The sequence below is a fragment of the Plecotus auritus genome (genome assembly GCF_963455305.1).
Source record: "Plecotus auritus genome assembly, chromosome: 4".
NCBI lineage: Eukaryota > Metazoa > Chordata > Mammalia > Chiroptera > Vespertilionidae > Plecotus > Plecotus auritus.
In genome coordinates this window covers 17,514,896-17,528,011 of record NC_137775.1, presented here as the reverse complement: position 1 = coordinate 17,528,011, position 13,116 = coordinate 17,514,896, and positions in this window count along the sequence as shown.

Below are 13,116 nucleotides of genomic sequence, written 5' to 3'. Positions count from 1 at the left end.
TCCAAATGCTGGCTGAAATTTCCTTCTCCGGTCACTTAAAATAAGATGACAAAACCTGAACTCGCTCTCACTGCTCAACTTATTGTATTAAATAAAGTGTTACCACAGTCTCCCGGTTGCAAATCTGAGGTCCTCTTGACTTTCCCTCTACTTCGCCTGGCATGGCCCGCCAGCTGAGAAGTCTGTCCCTTCTTCCGTGCACCATCTTTTACAGAGGTCTTTCTTGGTGTTTTTTCTTTCTTTCTTTTTTGTTTTTGTTTTTGTTCTTAATTCTCACCCAAGGATATTTTCCCATTGATTTTTAGAGAGGGTGGAAGGGAGCAGGAAAGACACAGAGAGAGAAACATTCATGTGAGAAAGACACATTAATTGATTGCCTCCTGCATGCGCTCTACCAGGGTGGGGGGGTCGAGCCTGCAACCGAGGTACATGCCGTTGACTGGAATCGAACCCTAGACCCTTCAGTCTGCGGGCTGAGGCTCTATCCACTGAGCCAGAGACAGAGCTTCCTTGGTGGTTTTATTGACACTGCTGTCCTAGCTCAGGCAGTGATCTCTCTTCCCCTCCTGCACATAGTCACAGTCTGCAGTCTCTCACTTTCCAGATTGCTGGCCCCCTCGTCCAGGGGGCATGGTGATGCCATTCTGTCATCTGCTGATCATCTCAAAGACATGAAATGACTCCCTATTCTCTATAGCAAAAACGTGCAGCTCCTTGGTGGAACAGTCAAGACTTTATTTGCTAACATTTGCTTCCTCTGTATTGAGACTCCTGGTTTCAAACTCCCCCAAGGTTGCTGCTGTTAACAGATGGGTATACTTCCAAACAGTTCCTCCAGCAGTGAAACAACTCTCTAAGCTGGAGGGTTTTGCCTTGTAAGCGTCATGTATAATGCACCCAAAAACAGCAACACACAGCGTCCCACTAGACTCTCTGATTTCTGGAGGAAGGAACAAGTTATGCGTAGTGCTAAGGAAGTTCACAGTCTGAAAAGGGTGGTAAAAGCAATCTCTTCTTTCATCTATTTTTGTAAAAGTAGCAGAAGCTATCTCTCATTTCCTGGGCTGATAATTTTATCCCTCATGACCTGTCTTTAGCCCCAGAGAAGGAAGTCATTTCATTCGAGCCATGAGAATGGAGAGGTACTTGTAGCTCTCCCACATCTCCTTGTCAGCATGCAACCCCTTCTGTTGCCACATCTTCTCTCACCTGCTTCTGGCGTTAATCTTGCCAGTAAATGGCAAGAGGACAGAAGCATTAGCTGTTGGAGTGGTGACCCGACACAATGGGCTGACCCAGGCGTCTGGGAACACTTTATTTATTTGATAGCATTTCCTCGGGACTGACAGGCAGCCCTTCCTTCTGAAACGGCTCTCAGGCCACCAGCATATTCTGATACCGAGTGTGTGCAGTTGGGAGGAGGCCAGACCCGACCTGCGCACCTACTACATGTTGTCCTAGAGACACATCAAGGTTGTGCTTCCTGGCAGGTGAACCCCACAGAGCCCTGCCACAATGCTGCTTGTGCTGCTGCTGCTGCTGGGAGGAAGAAAAAGAACCCACCAAGCACATGAAAGGGCAGGGCTGGCACCTGTTCTCTGAGCCAACAGAATCCGTGAAGAATATCGTGTCTGGGTGTCCTTGGAGGTAAAAGCACACACACTCGTTCAGATCTATATAATGACGAGCTCACTCTTGGTAACCACACCGGTGCACACTGAAAACCTTCAGTGGCGTGTGATGCAGTGTGTGTGCCAACGATGTCACCGTCCAGCCAGAGCAACGTTTTCTGTTCTGAAGAACAATTCCAAGAGGATGTTTTTCTTTTTCTGCAGCAGGTCAAATATCAGACGGAGTGTGTTTGGGTTGTGGGGCGGGCGGTGAGTAAGGAGGTGTCAGTTTATTTATAAATAAATGGCTGTTTGCTTTCTTATCTTTTGAACCAAATATAGAGATTTCTCTAAAGATGTGTACACCGGCGCTCTGTGAATGTGGTGAGCTCAGCAGTTGGTGGGAACTTAACCTGCTGCCCACTCCCAGGGGAAGACGCTCTTGAGTGAGTCTGACGCCTGTGAACGGTGTACATTCAAGACAGTCACAGCCTCGTGTGGCGCATCCTCGAGGGAGATGTGCTGGAGCTGCACTGGGAGACGGATGTGTGCCTAACCTGGCACAGCGGGTCCCTCAGCCTTCCTGAGAGAAGGAAGGTGGGACAAGTCCCACATACTCAGGGCATCAGGGTACTCCCGCCGTTAGAAGAAGCACCCTCATTTGCTCTACATGCTTTTTCAGCTACTGCCTCATATCCATGGTCTTCTGCAGGGCAACATTTCTAGTGTTCAATCTATGGTAGCTCTTTTCCTTACCAATTTACTTTTCCATTCCTTCTATCTGCCTTTTGTCCTAAGCAATCTCCTAAATCCTATGCCCTTTGGTACTTTCCACTTTTCCTCATTTTCTTCCGTCACCCATTCCTGTCATTCTCATTGCGGTAATAGCTATTTTTAAAGTCATCTTCTTCTTTTTTTAAAATATATTTTATTGATTTACAGAGAGGAAGGGAGAGGGAGAGAGAGTTAGAAACATCGATGAGAGAGAAACATCCATCAGCTGCCTCCTGCACACCCCCTACTGGGAATGTGCCCCCAACCAAGGTACATGCCCTCGACTGGAATCGAACCTGGGACCCTTGAGTCCCCAGGCCGAGCTCTATCCACTGAGCCAAATCGGTTAGGGCTAAAGTCATCTTCTTGATGACTTTCATCTTGCCTCTCAGCACTGTGGATTCTACTTCATGAAACTATAGAGAGCAATCATCTCCAGACACGTTCTTCAGTTTTATGACCATTTTGTACCTACCTTGGCATTAGACTTTACTTTCATTTCTACCATATCAGATAAGATCCCCTTCTCTCTCTCTCTCTCTCTCTCTCTCTCTCTCTCTCTCTCTCTCTCTCTCTCTCTCTCCCCCCCCCTCTCCCCACAACCCATCTCTTTACACTTTCTTGGTAGTATTTAAATACTCCTGTATTTTTCCCCGATCCTTTACCCTAGACCTCTTTGCTGGAATTTCCCCTCTTCCCACTCTATTTTATCATTAACCATTCATGCCCATCCCACTGGATTTTCTTGCCTCCACTCATCTGAAACAGTGTTTTCTAAGCTCACTAAAGACCTCCTTTGTTAATGTCTGATGAACATATTTTCTCTCTTTATTTTATTTGACCTTTGCCCACATGTTGTCACTGAAGATTGCATCCTCCTTTTCAAATGTTTTCTTTCATGGTTTCCATAAAGCCTTTATCTGTTCCTGCACCCTTGCCTGAGTAGGGAGTTTATCCTAGTGTTCCTATAGAATTCTATGCTTATGACTACCATGTGATCATCTGTGGACATGAACAGGAATACCTTCTCCATTAAACTATCGTGTCCTTAAGGGTAGGAACTGTATCATTTTGGGTTTTGAATCCTCAGTGCCTAGATTAGTGTCTTCATCAATAAATATTGGTTTATTGACTCTTAAACAAGCAAGAAACTTTTCTTCTATCACTTCAGTTTTAATATAAGTGTGGCAGGAACTGCTCATTGCCTCTGATATCTTTTCCCGCCCCCCCCCCTTTTTTTTATAATGGAACCTTGTATATGTTCAGTTGAAAAACTGTACTTCTCAGCCTCCCTGGTGTGGCCATGTGGCCATACTCAGGCTAATGAGATGGAGGTAGAAATACTGTGTAGTACTTATAGAAGGCTCTTTAGAAGGAAGGGGCACCCCCTTCTCTCCTTATTTCCTCTAATGTGAAGTGAATGGCTCTATTAACCCTCTCATGACCTTGGGAATGGATGGCAGAGCAGCAGGAGAAAAGGAGCCTGGGTCCCTGATATCTTGATTGGGCTACTACACCAGCCTTGTGCCAAATACCTCCGGACTTTTTAATGTAAGATAATAGACACTGAAACTCTTTAATTCAATCTGGGTGGATCTCTTACTATCAGTAGAATTTAATCCTAACTTACACATACCCTAAAATAAAAATACTTAACGTAGGTTGACACACCTGAGTGCTGGAGAGTTTGAGCCTTTGATTCTCTAATTCACTTACTCTGCAGGGGACACGAGGGACAGCAGTCTAGAGCTGGGTAAAGCACAATGGTCAGATGAACAATAATATGCTTGATGCCCAAGGCGTAATGGGTTTGTCTGGAGCCATGGAAAAAAGGAAAGAGTGAAAGTTTAGCAGACTACGACAATGTTATTCAATAGCCAATTTTTGAGGAGTAAATGATTGAATTAAAGCTGTACTAATTTATTCAGAAGAGTTATTGGATTAAATAAGCCAGTTATTTCAGTCTAAGTAGTTATTTTATTTTAAAATCAGATTTTTTGTAAGTTGATCATTCCAAGACCAAATGGATATTCAGTCACCAAATAGGACATGTCAACACCACAGAAGCATGTCACTAGGGTCCAGGGAGAGTTTTAGTTCTAAGTATAGGAGCTACACGTAATGTTTGGAAGAAGAATTGTGAATCTAAAAGGCATGGACCACAACCAGTAGAGATACAGTCTGGGTGGTAACTAATTCTTTAGAGTCTTAGAAAAGCATGCAATTTATTTATCCTTAGAAGTGTTCAAAATATTTAGTGGCCATAATTTAAAAATATGTTTTGAAATAATTTAAATACCTGAATGCCTGTGAAAGAGTCCAGACCCATGTATTTACACTGGGAAGTTTGATAAGCGATGTTTTTCCCATATAGGCATGCAATTGATTTAACTATAGGCTTGACCCATGGAATTCCCTTGTCAACTGACAGCCATGAGAAAACCCACTCTTGCACTGCAGTGCTCCTCCTGAAAATAGAGCAGGCACTTCTTGCCCTTTCTCACAGTCCTCTGGGCTGCAGGGAAACAAGAATGCTCTTTGTCAAGGGCATGCCCAGGAGGAGCATTTTGGAGCTCAATTTTCTCATGGTGTATTCAAATAAAAAGGAATGAAGAGGATTCCATTTGAAATATGTCCAAGTGTTTCTAGTATCATCCTATTTCTGTGTCATATTTTTGAAGCAAATAAGATGGTAAGAAATCAAATATAGAGAAAGTCAGGAAGGCCTCATGTCCTGAAAAATGGCCATTTATAAAGCTTGCCATTATAAAGCGTACCATGTCTTCTTTTATCTCTCCTTTTTCTGAAAGAAAATGTTTAATAACCCGGTATCCTGAATCAACCAAACATAAAAACAGAAATGGTTACCAGAAATGTCTGTAACCTCCACGCATCTCAACATATAAAGCAATCATTTCTTCAGTAGTTTTGGGCTTAGCTTCCTTTCAAGCACAGTGAAGGAGTCATGAATCAAAAAAGTTTTAGCTAGAGAAGGGGGACCCAGTTCATCATGGACACAGACTAATCCTACATCAGAGGCTCAGTGTCCTGAAATCATCCCATCCAGGACTCAGTAGGAGGTGCCAGAATGGCCTAGCAATTTACTGCTGCTCTTGGCTTGATCCAATGTGTTACTGTAGTTGGGGACAGCACATAGTAGGCACTCAGTTAAGATAAACATTGAAGGGGGTGTGAAGTTTTTACTTTTAACTAGTTTTAAATTAACATTAGTAAATTAATTAGATAAAATCCCTTTTAGTGTTCATTTTGCATTTGAATAATCAACTCTATGCTCACCAATTACAGTCTCTATAACTGTTATTGATCTAATGCTAATGACTGAAAACTATTTTTAAATGAACACACGAAGTGTTTCCCATTTCACCCAGTGTGATTTCCGTGCTATCCACATACCAAAATGATTAAAAGAGGGTCTCTGTAGTGAGGCTGCCAAGGATGGAATCCTCACTCTGCCATCTACTAGCTGTGCAATCAGGGAATGTCACATCACCCAGCTGTACTCGCTTCCTCAGATGTAATATATGGGGATGAATATAGTACCTTTCAACAGCAACTACTCAAACTTGATTAGATACAATGGAAAGCAGCAAATAATGTAGAATGGAAATTGTTATACAGTGGAAAGAATTCCAACATTATAATTACAGTTTATGTGTGACTGAGCCTTGAACTTTGGTCAGTCTAATCCAGTCTTACACAACCATATAACTCTCTAGGTAAAATGTCTTTAAGTGGATTGCATACAATAGTCTGTTATTTCATTGGTCTGCTGCAATGACATTACAGATGTGATTATAAAACTGCAGGATGGACTAAAAAATGTAAGTTACTATGCCAAAATTTACACGTCCAAAGTAGTGTTGGACCTTCAAAGCTATCCTTTGTAAGATGTTTCTATACACTTACTCTAATATTACTGTGATTGCTAAATATGCTCTTGGTTCTTTAGTTTTGGAAAGACCCTCAGAAATAGTGGATAGGGTACATGCAAAAATTAAATCCATTCCACATCACATGTGACTCATTGTGACTACTCCCCAAAATCATATTTAGCCTTAAGCACCATCAATACCAATAAAAGTCCAAAGAATAAGTAACTGGCCCTGAAAGGAATGAATAAATGTATTCCTCACTCATCCATAAATATTTATTTCAATGCACTACTAAAAAGACTTACAATATCGATCCCACTGTCCTAAGTGAAATATTTCCTCAAGTACTAGTTTTGATGGGAATGTGTATAAATTCTGGCATGTATTTAATTAAATAAAAGCTATCCAGACCGAGCTGGGCTCCAGCTACAAGGCCGCAAGTTTCCATAGGCCCAGGGAGGCCGACCTTGCCAGGCATGGTGAGGACAGCCTCCCTGGTCCGCTCCTGGTGCTGCCAGAGGGCCTGCTGCTTCCCAAATATTGACGATGTGCAATGAAACCCCAAGGGCTGAATTCCAAGGGCCAGCCGTTAGGGCGAAGGATCCTGGAATCCCATGAGAAACTCTCTGGACCTGGTTCATCTACGTCACATGAGTCTGCAAACAAGAGCCACGGGAGTTTAACCAGACCGCGGCTGCTGGAGATTCCCGGGCCACGCACGCTTAGCTCGCAAAGCTCAGGGTGGCAGGAAAACGCTGCAAAGAGACAAAGGGAGTTGGAGGGAGGGAGAGAAGGCAAGGTCCTGCGTTAGGGATCAGGATGCTAAACGGTGCCACCTTCCTTCCCCCCCCCCCGCCTCCCCCCTCCCCCCCCCCGCACCCTCACCCTCACCCTCACTCTCACCCCCACCCTCACTCTCACCCCCAGGGCTCTCTTAGCGCTTGTTTTCTCTCCAAGGAAGCTGCAGCCCGAGGTACTCCTCCTCCATCCCTGGACATCTGCTGGGCTTGTCTATTTTCTGCTACAGGCAGGGGACAGGAAGGAAGAGTTTGTTTCCTGTAAATACAGGGAGAGAAAATTACAGCTATGATTGTTTTGACAACGGAAGCCCTCCCTGAAACTTGTAACACGGTTCATTCCTGACAGGCATCGGCCCTGAGTTGCAAGCTCTGGGCAGAAATTCCTCCCAAGGGGTCCCGGGGGAAAGCTGAAAGACTTGATGGCTTTGCATTAGATGTCTAATGGCATAAAGATGTAATTCTGGGCCATCTTGATATCTGGCTGTGCAAATGGAATGCAGCCTGCGTTTTGATGAGTGTTTTGATGCAAGCCCCCGCCACCTCGGATGAGCATGCTGGAGCTTGACCTTGAGCGCGGGCGCGCACACCCGTTTATATGCAAACACAGGCCCTACGTTTGAAAGCGCCTTGATAACTCACGTTATTTTCATTTAGCTTTTAAACTAGCTCCTCTTGCCCTCTGTTCCCCCAAACTCCATTTCTTTTGAAGAATCCTTGGCTTTTAAAACTATATAAAGATACATACATATTCAAGGAAAAGCTAGAAAATTACCAACTATATACTGGGTTTCCTGCCTCCTTCTTTCAACATTTGAAGATGTGTCCACCTGTTTGGAGGGACTGTATCTGACCAGGATCCTCAGACATAAACGTGTTATTTTTAGATGTTTTAAAATCATCTTTTGCCTGATTGGTGTTTGAAATCTAAAAAGAAAAGAGGAAGGAACTAACCAAAGATTGTTGGGTTAGGAGCCAGAGAAACATCTACTTCCATGTCCACTCACTAATGAGAATGAGATATGTTACTCAAAGGGAGTGATTATCTCCTATTGGTAGGAAAATAAACTTAAATTTGATAGTTGAAGTAGGATTCATATTTATGTCAAACATATTCGGAAGGGGTTGTTTAGGTTTTTTTTTTTTTTTTTTTTTGCTGAACTTGTAACAATAAGAGAACACCCTAAGTTGAATTAAGTGAATTGGATGATTTTTGCTCTTGCCTATCTTGATAGCCTGTCCTTTGATTATCCTCTTTCACTGGCTTCTCCTGTTAGCATTCTTTGCTAGTCCCTTGTCCTCAGCTCCACCTCCAAATGATAGCATGACCCAAAGCTCCATCTGGTCCTTCTTCATCTTTCATCCAAGCCCATTTCTTTGATAATATCTATAAGCTGACAGTTTCCCAATTTGTGATTCTAGGGACCACCTGTCCCGATTCTTAAAAGCCACAGCCTACCTGACACATCCACTTGGCCATCTACTACACATCTCAAATTTATATGCCAAAAACAGAACTCATTTTCCTCCTCCCCAAACCTGCTCCCACTCAGCATCTCTATCTCAGTCATTGCTACCACATTCGCCTACTTGCTCTATCAGGAAATCATCCCGAGTCTTCTCTTCCCCTAGCTTTTATAGCCAATCTGCCAGCAATTTTTCCTATTCCTTTTTCTACTTCCAACTAGCATCGCCTTCTATTTGTCTATCTTTCTCCAATCCCATGGGTATATCTGCCAAGACCCTATTTCCAAATACCAAGTCCACATTCACAGGTATTGGGAGTTGAGACTTCCACATACCATTTTTGGAGGGACACAATTCAACCTGTAGCATGAACTATGGGAGCTAATGGACATGCATGTCTGAATGCGCAAGGGAGGGCTCAGTGCGTGAGTGTGTGTGTTTGTGTGCATGTGTGCTCACTTACTAAAGAACTATAACCAAGTAACCAAGTTTGCTGGTTCTTGCTTTTAGGTTGCTTGGATAGATTTTATGTTGTCCCTCGACTCCACTCACAATGAGTAATGGATCATTTCTAAGGCTCTTACACCCACCTCTAATGAATACCAACACTAATTAACTGTCAGTAACATGTAGCTGCTCTTGGCTGCATGCATCTCTCACTGAGGTCATAACGGCTGTTGGTAAAGAAATTTATTACTCCGTAAGGCACACTCTGGGACTCTCAGTGTGAAGACCATTTTTTGCAAGTGCCAAGCCAAAGCAGGGCAGGTTTTCCTCGGGAAGGTAATATGTTCCATAGCTCCCGGGCCTTGGCACGATGGCACATCAAAGGCACAATGGTTCCACTGGAATGCTGTAAAGATTTCCAACCACAGTCCCATCCGCTGGGAGGACTACTGTTTGAATGCAGATTATTGCTGAAATCAGAAACAGCAAGAGAACACGGTGTATTATTAGTATGATTAGCCTTAGAATTGTTCTGGGAGTGACAAAATTGCATCTCAGGAAGAAACAACACCATACAAGCAATATCAAGGATTTCTGATTAGGAGAATGGCAGACACCCAAACCCTTGGGTGCCCTGCCATGAAATCACTTGGGCAGCCTGCTTTAGGACCCAGCTCTGTACTCCCAATGAACTCTACCAAATTAGCTTTACACAAGGACGCCGCCTTGCTTCTCTAGAGGATCAAAGTAGCTGGACCCAGGCCCAGTGTTCTGTAGATAACCAGGTCACAGGATACGTTTGCTCACTGTTCTGCTCGTAGTACACCATACTGCGGATTCCTCTGCATTTCCCGGGTTATAGCCATAGAGGGAACTTGGGTTCACATGCTTCCTTCTTTTATCTGCACTAATCTGGTGACCTGAGATCATTTATGTTCCCTCCACTCTTGTTACAATGCGACTGGAACTGCATAACATTTTTTTGGTCATGTATGGGGCTACTGTTCCCAACAAAGTCCTTTCATCCTTCCTATAATAACCTTTGTACTAGTAACAGCACCTCCTTGTAACACTTAAAATGCTTGTCTCACAAGGCCAGCATGACAAGGGAAAGTATGTCAATATGATTTTTTAAATGACATCTGAATAATGAAAAATCATAAGACTAGCTAGTCACAGTAATAAATAGCAATGGCAGTGGAAAGGATGTATTAATATAATGAATAAAAGATGGAAGAGAATAGTGTAAGTTAGAATGAATTTTAGCTGTTCAATGGTGGGTGTTATTGGTCAGGATGCCATGCTTGGAGTCATTCTCCCTTTTCTGCTGCTCAGTTTGCATGTACTAAGATCATTGTCTACATACATCTGCATGCTATACAAATAGTAAATTTTTGAAACTGACTTTTTTAAAATGCCAGAACTTAAAAATCCAAACTATTATTTTTTTTAATTCTAGAAGTATATGCTTATTCCAATTCTTCCATATTTACCTAAAAGCCTGTGGAACTCCTCTTTTAGAAACACCCTTGTGAAAACTAAAAACAAAAAGCATACTCATTACTTTGTGTTCACATCTTAACTTTGTCATCAAACTGTTTAATCATCTTGAGCTCATCATATTCAGAGAGTTAATTCTAAACATCTTTGTCTATAAGTCAGCCTCTTTGAATGAACATTTGCTATCACATTTTTAACGTTTTAGGTATTCTGAATAATAAAAGTGATACATGACAGATGGGTACTTGAAATTATGGGGGTGGGGGGATCACTTTGTAAAGTGTATGATTGTCTAACCACTATGCTGTACACCTAAAACTAACACAAAATAATACTGAATGTAAACTGTAATTGAAAAATAAAATTAGAAAAAGAACCAGCAAAAAAATGATACATGCTTATTATAACAAGTCAAAGAAATTTATAAGGAAAAAATAATCTCTGTCCTCTTCTTTCCCTTTAATCTTATCCTCATGAACTAATAAAATATGGTACATCCATTCTAAAGAATAATGAACAGCTATATATATTAACCTGGAGGGATGCTCAACATATATTTCACATTTTTAAATTCCTACAGCACACCAGTGTGCCATGGCACACTGGTTGAAAATCACTGCTCTAAAGTCACTCAATAAACACCCATCATAGCAATGACTGTGTTTCATTGTTGAGTCATTTTCCTAGCCCTATCACATTCCTAATGTCATCACAGGGACTTGTCAGTGCATAAGATGCACGTGGATGAAAAATGCTGCATGCCAATTTGTAAAGTGTACCTTGAACAAAGACTATCAAACAATGTGTCCCTCAATAGTCATTCATGTTCTCTTTCATCTGTACATTGTAATTATAATTTAGTGTCTTCAACCATTCAGGAGAAAGGGAATTCTATTTGTACTTTATAAAATAATGAGAACCAAGGTCATTACTGAAGAAGAGTTCTAGAGTAGTCCATAAAGTGTAAGTGTTATTTAATTTGATAAACATTTATTGAGTGCCTCCTCTCAGCCAGGAAAACTCCTAGGCATAAGAGAGACAGAAATGGACAAACTGGTCACTGGCCTCAAAGAGGCAAGAGCCAAACCAGTAACCACATTTCCAGCACAGTGTGAGAGAAGCTATAATGGAGACATATATGAGTTGCACTGGAAACCCATACATGGGTTCCCTACAGTACTGAGCATTGTTACAATACTTTTGGAGTCACCACATGTGGCAAGGAAACACATAGCGTTTAATATCCAGTGTGCTAAATAGTACTGAAAGCTCGATGATTATTAAGTCAAGCGGCAAGAAAATTGGGAATAAACAATGTAATAACAAGTTAAAAATCTACAAGGTTATATTTAAGCCTTTCATTTCGAAAAACCTGAAGACATGGACCTTATGATGATGCTCATGTTGGGGACAGAAACAAAACGCAAATTTTCTAATTTGTGAAATCAATTTATCAAATAAAATTCTTCTCTGATTCCCAGTATATCCACATCCATCTATATATATAAAAGCCTAATATGCAAATTGTCCCCTCAGGAGTTCAACTGGGAGACCAGGAGTTCCATAACGCGGTATGATGCGCGCTAACCAATAGGAGGGGTGGTGCGGGACAAAGGAAGGCCCCAGTCGGCAGCTGGCAGCCGGGGAAGGGAGGCCCTGGCCGGCAGCCAGAAGGACCCGATTGGCCCTGATCACTGGCCAGGCCTAGCGACCCTACCCATGCACAGATTTCATGCACCGGGCCTCTAGTGTAATAATAAACCATTATATCATGAGGTTTGACTGTGTTGCTATAATCTTAATAAATAAAAGTTATTGAAAATAACAATATTATCTTTAATTTAGTGGGTTTTTTTTTTAACAGGGATAAATTTTCCTGTGGCACAGAAATTACAGTTTAATTTAGCATCAAAGGTGAACTGTAAAGTAAAAGAATCCCAGGAAATTTATAAAATAAAAAAACCCCAAGGAACTTTATAAAATTGATGATATAAGCTTTAAGAACATCTGTATAATCCACTTAAAAGGAGATAGTAAATGATGTGGTGTAAAAAAAAACACTTCATAAAATATTTCTATCAATGTTTACTTATAATCTGAAAACAAAATAGTCTATAGAAGTACAATTTTAACCCCTGAACTTTCTTTTTGAAAAAATCTGATTTTTCTCAGTTTTTACCCCCTATAGTAGAGTGGTATCTGATGATTTTGCATTTGTTTTTATAACATGAAAAGTCTGCTTAGTGAAATATCGTGTACCTTCGTTTAGCATTTTTCTGCAAAGGAATAAAAAATAAAGTCTTTTTCTTAAGGCCATTTTGCAAGAACTCTAGTATCTTACCACTTAGCACTCATCTACATACCAGTAAATAACAGTTCCTTCCTGCCGCCCTTTTTCCTTCTTTCCTTCCTTCGTTCCTCCATCCTTCTTTCCTTCCTCCCTCCCTTCCTTCCTACCTTCTGTCTCTCTCTTCTTTCAACAGTATTGACAAAGAATAATTATAGGCTTATTATGATTCCAAAAGTGGACTTATCAATTACATCACAACTATTCCATTAAAAGGTTTCATAAAACAGTGTGGTATTAGATTGCATATATACATGGTTAAGTTCAGAAAACTGAACATC